We start from the raw sequence: 17,003 nt of genomic DNA, 5'->3' as shown, positions 1-17,003 counted from the left end.
CGGGTAGCTAAGCACTAATTCATGTTAACACAGAAGCATTTTGTGTGCTCCTCTGTTGTATCTAAGAGTCAGGAAGGCAATATGCAGGTGAAAATAAAATCATTCTGTGTGCATCTGTTTATGGATACAGAAAAGATGGAGCTGTAGGATTCACTGTATAGGAATCCTTCAGTCTTATAGGGTGAAGTTCATCCCTGTGCAGAGAGGCCCACAGAAGGCCATATACACCCTGTGTTAAGTGTTCAAGTAGTTAATTAGTGCCAAAGGCAATCTGCGGATGGGCTACAATAATTTACAAGGATAAAATATTGCATGCTTCTAGTGACATCATAAATGCATAATATATGATTATTCTGTGATGTAGTTAATACCAATAGCAACATGACTTGGATGAAAGCTGTGATCTGAGTAATATTCAATTCCCAACTTTGTGTGTGTTTCAAAATGTTTTTTTCTTAGTGTCTAACAGTAAGAGTTACCCTAAAGAGCTTTTTGTATGAATGGGGTATGGACTACATTTTTGTTCTGTGTTCGTACAGCACCTATCACATCAGTGTCCTGGTCCATTACTAGGTCTCCTAAGCATTATGATGATAGTAATAAATAATAAATAATAATAATAATAGTAGTAAAACAATGAGATGATAAAAATGGCAATAGATATCAACTGAAAATAAAAACCAGGCATATCTGAATGTGAGACCTTGTCTATGCTTGCGGCGGTGTGTAGGGTACATGTGGCTACTCACATCAGTGAAACGTTCTGACAGTGGCAAAGGATTCTGCAGTGGGGAGATGCTGGTCGCTTTCCCTGCTGCCTCTCCTCTGCCAGAGGCTTTCCTTTCACTGAGAATGGGAAAGGTTCCAGCAGCAGAGAGGCAGTGGGACACTATACTGCTAAAAGTAGCAGTGAAGATGTGGGATGCACTGCTTAGATGTATAGGGTACATATCCTAGGGTTCAGGCATGAAAGGCGCTCTACATGCCTAAGCAGTGCCTCACCATCTACTCTACTATTTATACCTGTGCTAGCTGGGCATGCAGTATCTGTACTCTACATACTCCCGTAAATGTAGACCTACCCTGAGAGATACATTGAGTCTCACTGATAACAGTAAAACAGAAAATGCCAGAGTTTTTTACTATATGGGAAATATTTATATAGCTATAATAAGCCATGTGCATTACGTAATCTCTGTAGTGTGGCACATGCTCCCCAGAACTAGGTTAAACATGACCTATGAAATGATGTACAAACAAAACCAGATGTATTAGAAATGCAGACAACCTGCATCTTAAGAAAACATATTTGAGACTGCCAATTTTAAAAGATATAGTAAGATTTGAAAAATATTAGCCATATCTGCAAACACCCACACTCTAAATCATACATACTGTATGCTGCTTTGCAGGCAATTAGCCTGGAATTTAAAATAATGACTGCATTTAGAGATTATGTTAGGCAATGCATTATATGTATATGACATGGCTGAATATTAAAATACTGTACTCAGCTGATCGCAGGTACCGAATGAATATGTGAACTACCTGTGTAGAACAAGAGCAAACAGTTGCAGTCTTGAGCACTATCCCACCTTGAACACCATCGCACCTAACTGATAATTTTTGGAGTGATGTAATAGAATTTTGGGAGTAATATAGAATTAGCCAGTCAGTGATGCCTAACATTGTGACTTCCTTCCTCAGCGTGTCACTGATTAATGTCCTGATGGCATTTTTTGTAACAGAAAGTGTGGTTAGTCATGGTGTCCTGTCCAAATTCCACTTGGGTAACTGCATTCTACTTAATTCATTCCCCAGTGCTCAGCATAAATAAATCGTCTATGGCCTGTTTAGAGGCTCTTGCACACACCCAGAGTGACAACAGAGCCGCTCCACAGAAGCTACCCTGCCACACATTTCACAAGGGAAAAGCATTGAAGAATCCATATAAGGGAGGATCCTCTGACCCTGCACACTCTCCTCACCTGACCTACCATTATTTCTTCTTGCTCCACCTACATGTGGCTGCGTAAGGAACCTCTGCAGAGCTGGACTTGATACCACTCATGGGGTTTACATTCCTTTCCCAATCTCCCTCAGTCTTGCCTGGGTTCTGTTTCTAGAAGGCTGCTAGCACTAGGGCCAGCCAGAAAACAAGAATTCCATTTCATGAAAAATTTCAAGGTTTTGGCCTTTGGTTTGCTTTCTCTCTGGATGAAATCAAGACCCTTCCAATTTTTTCCATGAAAAACTGGGCAGGGAGACATCCCACCTGGAGGTTGAATGAGTGAGTGCCCTGACCACTTGGCTGTTCTGGGGTCTCATTCTGACCAGAAATTCCATCCTGGATTTCAGAAGCCTTCCTGATGTATCCGTTTTGCCAAAATGGATACATTTCCACTCAAAGTTTTGGTTTTGATGAATCAGCATTTTCTGACAAAATTCCCAACCAATTTGACTTAGCACCAACATCGTGGCATTATGATTTTCACATTCCTGCCCTGAACTGTTGTGTAGCATCGTTGTATGCTATTTAAAAGACCCATTCTACACCAGATGTGGCTTTGTTGCTTAATGGGTGACGTGGTGCCTGTGCATATCAAGCTCAATCCTGAATCACTGAAGTCAAAAGAAATTTTGCCACTGAACTGTATGGAGCAGGAGCAGACCCATAATTAGTAATCAAGTGTTGGGATTACTTTATGATTTTTGGACGAAAGTTGCCATATAGTTGTCACTTATTGTCTGGTAAGCTGTATATGACTAAAACACCCAAGGCCAACTGTATAGCTAGTGTGACCCCATTGAAATCAATGAAACTACTCACAGAGAAAGGTACAATTTAGTGTGAGAAAGGGTGGCAGAATCTGGCCCAAAGAAAATATAAATAAAAGGAGAAATGCTACATGTAAATATATCAGACAACATGAATGTCTAATGCTGGCTATCTACCCTGCCACTACAGCTTCAGGAACACCAGTGTCACATGCAACCCTAAATTCATATAAGAACATAGAATGGCCATACTGGCTGAGACCAAAGGTCCAATCTAGCCCAGCATCCTGTCTTCCGACAGTGGCCAATGCCAGTTGTCCCGGGGGAAAGAACAGAACAGGTTCCCTGTCGCCCATTCCCAGTTTCTGGCAAACAGACTAGGGACACCATCGCTGCCCATCCTGGCTAATAGCTATTGATGGACCTAAATAAAAATTCATGGAGGATAGTTATTTTTTGAACCCTGTTGTAGTCTTGGCCTTCACAACATCCTCTGGCAAAGAGTTCCACAGACTGAAGAAATTGTGTGAAGAAATACTTCCTTTTGCTTGTTTTAATTCTGCTGCCTATTAAATTCATCAGTCAGCAGCAGCACAACTATCATCTGCACTACATTTGATACAGGTCCTGTTTGATCACCACCTGCCTGCACCACATCTGACTAATAACAGATTGCCTTCGCTCTGCTCTCAGAAAAGACTGACTGGAAATTCTTAGAATCCTCTCTAGCAGCAACACAGCACAACTCCTGAACTAAATATTATTTGACTTTAATCAACATCACTGACATCAGACAGAGAGGTTTGTGTTGCAGCCTTTCATGTGAACCTAGTGAGGAGGTACTCCTATATAACTTGCTGTATCACAGTATGTGGAACCTACTAGATAGACCCTGTCATCATCTTCCTCCAAGTTTATCCTTCATAGTGCCAAAAGGACAACTTTATTGGACTAAGTATTGGCATGTATCCGTGTGGCCCACACAGCTTAAATCTCTTCTCGGGCCTCATCTGTGTGTCTGAGTCACCAAGTGTGGGTGTAACAACTGTACAAGTTATTAATCTTTTTAAAATGTTTTTTCAGTAATTAAGGGAGTACAGTATGTGGGCACTCAGCTCTGTGTGTTGTAGCCAATGAACAGCTATCGAGCAGATTTTGTTGGCTCCTTCATCCAAATTGCTCTTTTCTTGGCAACTGAAGTGTACATCAACATAAGTATAAAGTCAATTTTCCATTTTTTTAAAAAGAAGTACTTAATCATTACTCAGGGACTACGCAAACCACCGAAATGTGGCACTTAATATAACCAATAACGTATCCAGTGCACAAGTGTGAGAAGAGAAGATGCATTGCCTTAGCTGGAAAAAAACTAGGTAGTGTCACATTACACTTTCCTTTTTTTAAAAAATCTTAATCTGGGCTACTCATATCCCTGTGATTGCACAAATCTCTTCTGTGAACTGACTATACTGAAAATCAGAACAACGCAATTATTTGTCATGGGATCTAGGTTCCTAAGAGAGATTTGTCTTGAGCTCAAGTGCTAAAGGCCTATGCCTTTTGGAGGTGGGAGAAATGAGTTCTAACCTTGCTATCACCATGAAGTTATATATGGCAATGGTGTACATCATCATGGAATCATAGGGACTACTGATTTGTCACACTGCATTGTGGTTGAAAAAGAAAATGTGAGATTCCAGACTTCACTAACCTACAGTAGTAGCCCTTTTCCTGGCTGAATTCGAGCTTTTCAGGTTCTTTAGAATTTATTCTGGCAGTTTTGGCCTCCCCAGAGCATATTGGGCAATTTTCTTTGCCTCAGGTTCTCACCTTGTGGGAACATCCAACAAACAAAAGCTCCTTTAAACATGCCCCTGCCTTCTCCCTCCACTGTACCCCTCTCACTGTTGCTGTCCTTGGTCAGTGGAGACCCAGAAGTCAAGGTGCTTTTGTATGAGTTTATCTCCCACCCTGCGGGGGTGGAGGGGAAGAGGGAAGGAGAGAAAGCACCTTGCTCGCTCTGCCAGCTGCTCTGCTGGCATGTCTTGAGGTCCCACCACTTAACACCACTTAATACAACTTTCAGTGATTTCAGCTGTTAGTGGGGGAGCCTTACTGCTAGTGCAGTTGGGCAGTCTCTCATGAGAGACACTGTCCCATAGCAGGCCTAATGCTTAGACCTGATTTTCTGTGATATCAGCTCTACTGATCTGCAACAAAAGACTCAATTGAGTCTTAAATAGTTCTCCCCTTCTCCTTGGGCTGCCACTTTGATGTGGTGGAGAAGCTTGCATATACTTAAGATCGAAGGCAAGGTACCAGACAAAGTGCAGCCCAACACAACCCAGTATAAGACCTCAATGGCAGAACATGCGGATGAAGCAAGATCACCTCTCAATGGTTGCAAAGGCGGATGCAATGGAGGAGAAACCCCCGGTCATCTTCGATCTCCTTTCCACTGAACACAGATGCCTCTTCTGGCAAGATTTGTGTGACTGGTCGTGCGCATCAGCTCCTCCATGTTAAACTACTCATGCACAGTTTTCTTTCATAGGAAGAACTTTTTCCCCACCCCTACCCCTAAAAGTCCTGCAGTGATAAGTGAGTGGTGACAGGGATAGGTGAAGTGATCACCAGGAGTCCCTAGTCACAGACCTACATGCAGGCGGTGACCACAAGATGGTCATCATGTGCCTCTGGACTGGGATAGAGGAGCATTTTCAGCAGCAGTGGTCATGACTGAGCAGGCCTTTGTAGGAACTTCTCTGCTCACCCCATATGGGGAAGGAGATAGAAAAGGTTCTCCAAACATAGGCTATCCCACCATACCTGACTGGATAACCGTGTCCAGAGGGATCACTCCCAATGCTGTCAAAAACCAAAAAAATGTCTTGCAACTTGCAACATCTGTACCCTACTAGATGAATCAAAAAGTGAAAGACCCAAATGCAGAACAGCAATAGTTGCTCTGAGCAAAACAAGCCGTGCAGATGAAGGCTACTTGAGGGAAGAGGGCGGTGGTTACACTTTCTTCTGGAAAGGAAAACCACCAAGCGCCAGGCAAATACAAGGTGTTGGCTTTGCAAGCAAGAACCTTCTAGTCAATTGCCTGACTGAGCTCCCCATTGGCCTCAACAAGTGCCTTATGATCCTCTGCATCCAATTGGTCAATAAGTCATTTGCCACTATCATGAGTGCATATGCACCAACACTTGACGCTGAAGAAGAAAAGAAAGAATCCTTCTACACTGACCTTGATAAAATTTTGTCATCCATGCCAAAAACAGATAAGATAATCCTTTTAGGGGACTTTAACGCAAGAGTTGGCCAAGATTCTAACATATAGAGTAGCACCATTGGGAAGGAAGCAGTGGGCAAGACCAATTGTGATGGGTATTCACTCACGAAAGCTTATGCTTCAATACATCTGTTAGTCTATAAGGTGCCACAGGACTCTTTGGAGCTTTTTACAGATCCAGACTAACATGGCGACCCCGCTGATCCTTAGAACCTGACACCTGAGGAGGTCTGCAAAGCAATTAAACAAATGAAGAATAATAAAGCACCAGGTCCTGATGGCATACCAGCTGAAGTACTGAAAGTGGGGTGAGAAACTCTAACAAGCTTCTCTTGCTGCTTCTCAAAATCTGGCGCACTGAAGAAATCCCTGCCCACTTACATAATGCTAACATCATCACCATTTTCAGAAAGGGAGACAGGGCTGACTGTGGCAACTATCGAGGCATTGCCTTCCTCTCCATCACTGGGAAGATTCTTGCTAGAATCTTACTGAATTCCCTGCTCCCTCTTGCAGGGAAAGTATTTCTAGAGTCCCAGCACAGCTTCAGACCATCATGAGGCACCAAAGACATGATTTTTGCAGCCAGGCAAATCCGGGAAAAATGTCAAGAACAACACCAGGAGCTGTATATGGCCTTTATCGATCTGACCAAAGCCTTTGACTGTGTCAACCATGAGGCTCTGTGGAAAATCATGTCAAAGTTTGGCTGCCCAAGCAAATTTATCATCATTGTAAGACTCCTCTGTGACCAGATGACTGTGCAGTGGCTCTACCTCTGAGCCCTTTGTCATCCGAAGTGGTGTAAAACAAGGCTGTGTACTGGCACCCACCCTTTTCCCCATTTTCTTAGCAGCAATGAAAACACTAACCCAAGACCATCTACCACAGGACATTGGCATCCAATATTGGACTGACATCAACCTCTTCAACCTCCTCATCTCCACGCCAGAACTAAGTAATATTGGCAACAATAACCAAACTCCAGTGTGTAGATGATTGTTCTGTAGTTGCACACTCCAAGGAGGGTCTACAAACAGCTTCTCTGAAGCTTACAAAAGCCTAGGGCTAACTCTGAACATCATCAAAACAAAAGTTCTCCACCAGCAGTCCACAGTCAATCATCAGACCCAGCAAGGAAGATCTACATTGACAAAGAAGAACTGGAAAATGTAGAATACTTTACCTATCTTGGCAGCCATCTCTCACAGATGGCAGACATAGATGTCGCGATTCAGCTCAGAATCTGCTCCGCCAGCCTTGCATTTGGCAGACTGTCTCCCCAGATGTTCAACAATCCCAACATCAGAACACATACTAGACATTTAGTTTATAAAGCAGTGGTAATCCCAACTCTCCTCTATGGCTGTGACACTTGGGTGACCTACAGAAAACACCAGAAAAACCTGAAATGCTAGCAACAGCACTTCGGAAGATCCTCAACACAGAGTGGGAGGATCATCACATTAATGTTAGTAACATCTTCAGTGTTGTGGCCCTGATTATCCAGCACCAGCTTAGGTGGAGCAGGCACACGCCTGACATACACTTACCAAAACAACAACTGTATTCCCAAAGGAGAAAGGAAACAGGGAGACCAAAAGAAAGGCTTTAAAGACACCCTCAAGGTAAACATCAAAAGATGTGGCATTTACACCACACACTGGGAGACAGCAGCTCAAGATAGGGATAACTGGGGAAGATTTGTCAGAGAGGGAACATCCACTTTTGAGGAAAATTGCCTTGCCCCGGTCGCAGAAAAGAACCAGAAAAGAAAGGAAAGATAACTATCATGCAACAATCGTGGCCCAATCCTGTCTTCCAGCAACACCTGCAATGTCTGTCAATGAGCCTCTGGCTCAAGGAGTGGACTGCTCAGTCACCAAAGTACCCATGAAAAATAAAACCTGTGAAAGAGATCATCCTTTACCTCGAGGGGTTGCCAATGATGATGAATTAGTTCTACCATTACACAATGGAGAGGGGGAGGGTCAAATGGTGTCTAGGATGGAGCCCACATCACCAGGCACAAACACCTTCCCCAACCCTCTGATCTCTACTAGGCTTTGGCACTCCTACCTACCAAGCACAGTTCAGTTGAGGGTGACCAGTTCTGCTGCCCTTGATTGACACAACAAAGATAACAATCCTTTATTACCCCTGCACCGAATAGCAAAGTGATTTGCAATCCAACACCCGCCAAAAGTGATAATTTAGGCAAAGCAGCTCCACCTGCTGCTCACCTAGGCAGCGTGGGTGTGTTCACGCAAACACAGTTGGCTCCTGAAGTCGTCCTCCCCAGCTTATCACTAGATGTCAGGGGAGAGCTCATTCAGACCCTGCTTACATCTCTATCTAGCAGAAAGTGACTGTATACAAAACAACTTTAGGAATAGCTGTGGGTAATCAAACAAGAGAAAGACAGTGACAAGCTGAATCGTGTTCTAGACCTGTCTGTTACATAAGGGCCAGTCCTGAGGAAAACAAATTTGTGAAAAACAGAGGTTCTGAACAAACACAAGTAGCAAAAGAAGAGAAAAACTGGGAGCAGATTTTTTTTTCAAATAGATATTTGGAGCTCAGTGTCTTGCTCTCCTGATTATTCTTAGCTTAAACTACCTGCAGTAATGCTTTGAATTACCAGTTTTGCCCCATTAGGTAATTAATGTTGCAGTTATATACAAGTTTCTCCTGTATCATTGCATTCACTTTATCTCCTATGGTCATCATTTCAGCTTCTACTGCATGAAAGTACTTTTTGTCTGTTTAATTGGGGATATTTCTTCTCTGACTTGTTCCATCTGTGCAGTGTGTGTGTTATTACCTTCTTTATTTCTGGGGAATGGTGTTGAGATCCAGTGCCTCAGCAAGGCCTTTTAAACTCAATTCTTTGTTATGTAAAGACAGCAAGCTCACTCAGATGGTGGCAAAGGCCTTTGCTGTTTTGATTTTAGGCAGATTACGTGTATCATACACGTCACATAACCTCTCTCCCCCTCAGCTTGTGGTTACAACAGCATTTTGGGCTAGATGATGTCATCTACACGTAGGCCTGAACTGGGGGCAATATAGAGATGAGCTACCCTGGGAAGAACTCTGGGTAGGAATGTACCTCAAAAGGCAAATTTTCTTTCAGAGAGTCCTGCCACATAGAGGAAATGTGCTTGCTGCACCAGTTCTGGGATAATGCCAAGTGCTCCTCTCCTTGCATTGCCATCTGTGCTGGCCACTGCATGGCCTTGCCTCATCTGGGGTGATTTACACTCCCAGGAGTAACAGCAGGAGTAGTGGCTGGCCTTGGCCTTTGCATGTGGGGACAAGGTCATAGTGGGAGAAAGAAGGCTCCTGAGGCCCTTTCTTCCTCCTTCACCTACACAAGGAGCGAGGACAACCTAGCCCTGTATGTGTGGCTTGTAAAGTGCATTGAGATCTTGGGATGAAACTCAAAATACTATTACAACAAATAGATTAAATGACCTTAAAATAGCATGGTGGTAGTAAAGAGTTCTATACATCCTCTTGCATGCTGCTATCGCATGACCCCCTCCTCAAGTTGATATTATTTTATATAATAGTAGCATCCAGAGGCCCCACTCAGGATCACAAACCTATTGACTGGGCTCTGTGCAGACTTCTCCTTCAATGAGATTTCTGTACATGAGAGGACAGACCTCTTGTATGAACGTCCTCTGCTCAGAAGCAAGAAAAAAAAATGTTTCCACAAGCAAAAGTTAAGAAATGGCAGGAAATAGCAATGGCCTAGCTACTAGAAGAAGAAAAATATGCTACCCAGCCAAAGCGTTCAAGAAATTTAAAAATACAGAGAAAGAAAAGAGATAATAATCAGTCTGCTAGAAATGAGATGTATTAACAATTGCAGGGAAATATTTAATAAGATCCACTAAAAAGAAAATCTAATAGAGAAATTCAAACTATCTAAACAGAGAATCTTACAGGAAGAAAATTCCTCTCGCTTGTGATTTCTGAATCTCTATGTGACGTCAGTAAAGCCTTGTCTGATATTAGAAATAAATATGGACAGTAGATAACAACCAAAACAGCAGCAATCTGTCTCTGCTCAGTCTTCCACTAATGCAGTTAGGACTTTTGTGATTAACTGGTATGACTAATGATTTTATAGCTGTTGCTGTCTGCAGAAGACCCAACTGCAATGAAATTGCCTTCTTCCTCTCGAGAGGCACAAAATTTAACTTGTATCCATCAAAGATGATGCCTGCAGAGGCCAGAAACAGTGAGCCATATTAGCACTGGAAAAAAAATGCAATGAACAATTTGTGCTTCACATAATTTAAATCCATTTGTAATTATTACATCCACCGTAGCTTGAAAGTGCCATTTGTTAATTTATTTTATGTTCTTTAAAAAAAATTGGAAACATTTTTCATAATTAAAAAAATTGTTTGATTTACTGCTGTAAGCCCCTTGGAAGCCTGAAATGGAAATCTGCTCCCTTATCAGACTGGAGACAGTTTCTAATCTCATTTACCCCAGTGTAAAATCAAGAGTAACTCCATCAACCTCAAAGGAATAACAGATTTACATCACTGTATCAGAATCTGTCCGTCTCCCTCTACAGCATGTGTGTATACCCATTTGTGGGGTTAATTATGGGTTCTCAGCAGCTGATACTTACAGTGCATCGATACTGCAACCAGCAGTGTGATTGTGGCATGTGTAGGCATACCTGAGCTAGTTTGGATTTCTATTTTTAGTGAGCTAGTTCAATGTAGCCATGGCATCGTGGGTTAGCTGCCTGAGTACAATCCTGCCTGGCACCCTGCATACTGGGGTGGCTAGCCGAAGCTGCCATGACTACACAGTTATTTTTAGCAAGCTGGTTCAATCAAAGCTAGCATGGGTATGTCCACACATACTTCAGTCACACCTCCTGATTGCTGTACAGACGTACCCTTAGGGTCAGACTCTGTCACCCTTATTCATATTGAGTAGCACCATGCTCTGAACATTCCCATTTCAATCAAAAATGCTACTTATAAGCTCTTTGGGTTGAAGACTGTTATTATGTATTTGTACAATACCTAGCATGATGGGGTCAGGGCCTGGTTGAGGTTTCTAGGGACTACCACAATATAAATGTTAAATAGTAATGATTGCAGAAGAAGGTGTTATGTAATGTGAGTTAAAAGGGTAGAATCTGGCCCTGTACAGTGAAAACATTGAGGCATTTTGTGCGTATGTGGAGATGTGGAGTTTGCAAACTCTAAGAGTTTAAAGAAAAAACAAAATAGGTCAAATTTTATGCCACCAGCTTTAACAGTATCTCTTTAAAAATGTTTTGGTCAAGTAGCCTCATTTTCTATTTATAGCATAAATTGAAGATTTTCTCACACAAGAAAGATCTTCCAAATACATCAGTTCTTCTTGATCTGTAATGCCATCTTTCAGTCTCTCCAGCTACAGATTATTCATATTTCTGAGCAAGGCTCAGAAGAATACTGCATAGTAATACCACAATATGCCAGAAATATTGTACATCTCCTAGAAAGGTTGCATAATAATGGGCAACCAGATTTTTCAAAGCAACCTAAAGCTCATTTTTAAGATGCTAAATGTTTCTTCCGTTACTGTTCTGAGATTGTGTTTCATTATAAATGTAACTGAGGGAGAATTGGGATTGGAAATGGGCATCATTTGCCTGTGTTTTGACAGCTAACCTTTGTCAACCACTGGGAAAAAAACAACAACCCACCACACCTTAAAACTAGAACTATTGTAATTGTGTATTTATCAAAAATGAAAAAAATAACTGCATCTCTGACAGCCATCCATCTTCAACATTAGTCACCCTCAAAGAGATGTGCAATATCAGTCTGTCTTAAAATAAATGAGAGACTCCTAGGCGCTTTGCTACTATATCATAAATCTATCCCAAGCAGCTCACACACACCATCTTTGGTGAATCTCTGTATGGTAGCAGACAGCTACAGTAAGCAGGGATGTGTGCAGGGCAGTGGTTTGCCTCCAGGAATATGATGAAGTCATAACACTCAGGCATGCATCCGACGAACTGGGTATTCACCCACGAAAGCTCATGCTCCCAAAAGTCTGTTAGTCTATAAGGTGCCACAAAACTCTTTGCTGCTAACACTCAGGCAGATTTTAAACAACACAGGTGCCAACATTGCAACTTCTGAGAGCTGGCACTTTTGCTAGCAGTCTTGCTAAGGAATGAATGAGTGTGGACACTGACCTACCCTCTCTCTCTCTCTCTCATAGGGTGATACCTGTAACCTGCAGGTCAAAATTGATACACATTGGAAGAACCATGCAAAGAAGCTCTCACTGCTGCTGCCTAGCATTTTAGGGCTCGACCCTGCAATGTGCTGAAAGTCCTCACCTCCCATTGAAGTCAGGTAACTGTGGGACTGAGTGCATGTGTGGCTCCACATGGGCGTGGCTTTGCTGGGTGCCTGGAGAATAAATGGTTCTTTGGCCTTGCCTCTCTGGTGAGTCTAGGTCAGGCAGTGGTACCAGCCCTGAGCAGCCCTATGCTCAGGGAAGCACTGCCATTTTGACCATCCTCTGTGAGGCTGTGCAAACAGAAGCACATTTTTGTGTGCCCTGCACAACTGCTCTCCTGTACCCAGCTTCATCACACGCTGGTCCTACCTGGCCAGAAAGGACAATAGAATTCAAAGTGTTTACAGGAAATTATAAAGCATAATTGCTCAGTTAAGTTGTGTATTTCAATTCAGTCATTTGGTAAGTATGTTTTTTTTTTCCTGGGGAAGGAGGAGGGAAGGGAAGGGGAAGACGCTTCATTTAAACCCTCCAGGCAGTTAATAACCAAATTTCTAACTTTTTAAAAAAAAGTTATAGAATTACTCAATAGGATTTAAAAATATTCTTCTGCATTTCCAGTGTTATTCCTAGGCCATCATATACTCCTGTGCAATGTGGTTTGCTGAGGTCTCTTGCTGTTTCATACAGAGTTGTATGGAATATATAGCAATTAATTACCCCAATACTTTCATCTGGTTTCTAGCCCACATTATTAGGTGATTCCTTTTCTGCATTTGCACTATAAAGTCTGTCAAACTCCAATTGTCTTTACACAAAAAATAACTGAACTATGAAACCAGACACCAATGTTGAAATGTTAGACACCATGTGTGTGTGCTTGTGAGGGAGAGAAGAAAATGTTCTTTCAGATCTGCCTGAACAGTTTTGGGAGAGAACATACTTGTTGCTGCAGTTTGGCAAATACATGCATAGCATAGATGCCCATAGGTGAGCTGTCAGCAGCAAGGATAGAACCTGGAACCTCTGGATATTAATACATGAGATCCTACCATCTGAGCTAAAAGACCTTGTTCTCTTAGCCCAGGGTAGCTACGTCTATACTAGGAGCTAGGGATGTGATTTCTCTGCTTGTGTAAAAATACTTGCACTAGCTATCATGGAACTAGCAGGAGTATAAATAGCACTGTTACTAGGGTAACATTGCTAGCAGCAGCAAAGGCATGGATGGGCTGTGCAGAGTACAAACCTGTCTGAAACCAAGTATATATTCAGCCCAGCACAGCTATGCCACTCCTACCTGTACTACTGCAGCTACATTGCTATTTATACTATAAAAGCTAGTGAGAGTATGTGTACATTAGCAGGGGAATCATACCTCCAGCTTTTAGTGTAGACAAAGCCTAAGATAAGAAAATAGCTAGTAGTAAACAAGAAAGGTATATCATGTATTTTCTGAATGTTATGTACTTATGCAAAGTTGTAATTGTATTCATGTTAAACTTTTCCCAGAATTCTTTTTACTTATCCTAAGTTGTTCAACCAAGGGAAATGTGAAGTGATGTAACTTCAGTGCTAGGTGCAGACACATACCAAAAAACACAGGATAAAATGGATGTTGTTGATGATGCTTTACTAACACACTCTCTGTACAAAGTACAGCTAGCGCAGATGTCTTTAAGCTTTGCTGACTTTGAAATCTTCTTCATTGCTACTTCCTTATTTGGGATCAGTGACTTTTATAGCTTTCTTCCAAAACTCATGATTGTACACCTGGCTGTTGAGCAGATTGGTGTTTTTAAGGTCTGTTGATATCTGGACAACATACCAAATCTTTGGACTCCTCCTTAGTTATCTTCTGTCCATGACCATTGCAAGGGCCATCCTACTCCTATAACTGATGGGTCTCTGATGGAGTTGTTCATACCATCCTAGCCTCCCACAACCTGTCTTCAATTGGGGCAACCCACATTACACCCTCTCACAATCTCATTTTGTTGCCTATCATGGATTGTTCAACCATTTGACCATCTCAACATCTTCATTTCAGTAGTGCAGAGAATGCGGATTTCTAGTCTTGTGGCTGACCAGGACTCTATTCTGTACATCAGGATGGGTTGAATTACAGTTTTATACACTCTGCCTTTTAACTTTATTGGTATCTTTTTATCACAGAACTGGGATCAGCTTCCAACACTTACACCAAGCAGCTTTGGTAAGAGGCTGGACATCACTCAGGAGGGCACCACTGTATTTAAATTCTCTCATTCTTCTAAGCTCTCTGCCTTCAGTATCCTTTAGGGTGGACTGTTCTCCTTCATTAGCTATCAAAGCCTCAGTCTTACCAACATTTACTCTAAATCCTGCCTGAACAAAACTGTGTTTGCCACTGTTCAATCTTCCACACATATCACTAAGTCATCAGCAACAATATGCTCCAGTGTGACTCCCTTCATACATTTCCACTTGTCACATCCATGACAACTGCAAACAAAAGAGGGCTCAATGCTGACTTTTGAAATGCTATGTTCAAAACAAGATAAGCAACAAGAACAAACTGGTGTATAAATCTTGGATAGTATGAGTAGAGTTGAGCTGGCACTTTAGGACAAACTGAAATATCTAAGTGCTGTGAAACGGTTCTCCAGATTGGTTTGTAATGTATTGGCCTTTCTGAATTGTGCTAATCTATCTTTGATTAATAAACTGATTGAGCCTGGGTTATGCAATATTGTATCAATAAAATAATTAAAACCTAAAACATTTGCCATATTACACAAAGTAAGGCCAGTAGGAAATTTTGCTCAGAATTATCAGGATGACAAACTATAGTAACATGACTGCAGGTGTCTTCACTTTTTTTCTTTTATTCCTTATTTAAATAACCTTATTACCTTTTCTCTCTTCTTCTCCTCATCAATTTTCTCCCTCCTGCTTGACTGCCCTCTGTTCTGTCTTCCCAACTGATAGGAGATCTCTCATTTTAGAGGAGGCACTCTGCCAAAGGCAAACTATTTCAATAGGGGACATTTAGCAAGAAAACTATGGACTCAGTTGTGCCCTTATCTTAGTCAGCCAAACCAAAGTGATAGAATTCACAAAGCACCCTCCCACACACTTGGCAAAGCAAAATCCATCTGGATTTTGGATCTACTACACAGTTCAGACCTACTCTCCAGATACTCCTACTAGCAAGCAAATAGTCAAGGAGGGAGCAGAGCTTTGGATCTGCACTATCCCCCACTATTTCCCTGTAGTCTAGGGGACCTGTCCACCCAGGGGCGGATCTAGGCACCAGCGGGCCAAGCGCCCGCTTGGGGCGGCGTCCTGGGGAGGGCGTCATTTTGCTCCGGTGGAGCTCCCGCCGGCATGCCTGCGGCAGGTCCACCGGAGCCCGGAACGAGCGGACCTGCCGCAGGCATGACTGCGGCGGGTCCCGTCTTCCCGCGGCTCCGGTTGAGCTCCCGCAGGCCTGACTGCGGCAGGTCCGCTCGGCCCGGGCTCCGGTGGACCTGCCGCAGGCATGCCGGCGGGAGCTCCACCGGAGCCAAATGCCGCCCTCCCCAGGATGCCGGAGCCGCGGGAAGAGGGGACCCGCCGCGGGACTGGGGAAGGGCGGCGCAGCGCTCCGCGCTGCTTGGGGCAGCCTACTTTGTAGAGCCGCCCCTGTGTCCACCTGGTTGGGGACAAAACATTCAGCCACACCCAACTCTGTTTTAGCTTTCAGCACAGACTTTTTTATTCTTTTGCCACACAAATGCAAAAAAATAAAGTTAAAATTAAGAAAGAAGAGTAACAAATGTTATAGTCCTAACCTGGACTATATTGCAGGGTCCTAGCCCTCTCTTAGCCTCAGGGGGTTTGGGGTGATGGTCCTCACTCAGGGGGTGGTCAGAAAGTTTTGCCTAGTGGTCAGAGCTACAACCAGGGACCAGCAAGTGGATTGTAGGTAGATGAGCCCAGCCCCATCTATTCCACCAGGCTCTGAACCAGTGCCTTTTGGGTCTAACAGCAACCTGGCAACCAAGGCTGCTCTCCCTGGGCCACTTCCTATTTTGCCCCCTGACCCCAAGCCAGCTCAGTCCAAGGCTTTCCCCTGCTGGATTAGTCCAAACCTAGAAAATAAAAAGGAATTACCAATGTTCAACCCTTTGGGAGCAGTTATCTTAGACATTTCAGCCTTCTCATTGCACTGTTGGAGGTCTATCTTCCAGGTCTGCCACCAACTGAGCTGTTTCCCTGTCTTTTAATCCCTCCACCAGATGAAACATTTGCTGCAGGTGTGGCAGGGTGGGGCTGGCTGTAGGTCCTTAACCCCTTATGGCCCAGTGTGAGGTTTGTACAGCCCATCCCAGGAAGCTACCTGCCACATTGCAGCATGCTCTTACTGCTGCTCAGGGAAGTGTTTGTCTCTCCTGTCTCTTCCTCACTGAGGTTGTCCTCACTTATGTCATCTAGCTGGGGATCAAAGTCAATCATTATCTGCTGCTTAGCTGGATCAGGGTGTTCCCAACACTTGTCTGCTGGGCTTGTCCTTAGGTCAGGGCTTGCTGCTCCCTGGCTCTGCAGGCCCTTAAAGGTGTAGACTGTTCTACTACACCCCCACTCATTGGTGAGAGTAGCTGGCCAGACACAGCAGGGAAGT

General features: G+C 43.2%; 1 long non-coding RNA gene across 2 annotated transcripts in view; it reads right to left on the bottom strand.

Annotated features, from left to right (window-relative positions):
• The window catches only part of LOC120400034, a 41,652-nt gene extending 25,087 nt beyond the window's left edge, over window positions 1-16,565 (bottom strand). The window contains exons 1-2 of one of the 2 annotated variants that reach the window (XR_005595484.1): window positions 16,496-16,565; window positions 15,253-15,355 (exon numbers count right to left, since the gene is read on the bottom strand). This is a non-coding gene — a long non-coding RNA (uncharacterized LOC120400034). Of the gene's footprint in view, window positions 1-15,252; window positions 15,370-16,495 lie in introns of both variants that reach the window. The other variant, XR_005595483.1, reaches the window with a different exon arrangement.
• Between the last annotated feature and the right edge of the window lie 438 nt (window positions 16,566-17,003).

Source organism: Mauremys reevesii, linkage group 3 (assembly GCF_016161935.1).
Source record: "Mauremys reevesii isolate NIE-2019 linkage group 3, ASM1616193v1, whole genome shotgun sequence".
In the NCBI taxonomy this organism is placed as follows: Eukaryota; Metazoa; Chordata; order Testudines; family Geoemydidae; genus Mauremys; species Mauremys reevesii.
The sequence above is the reverse complement of the archived record's forward strand: the minus strand, read 5'-3'. Positions and strand labels throughout refer to the sequence as shown.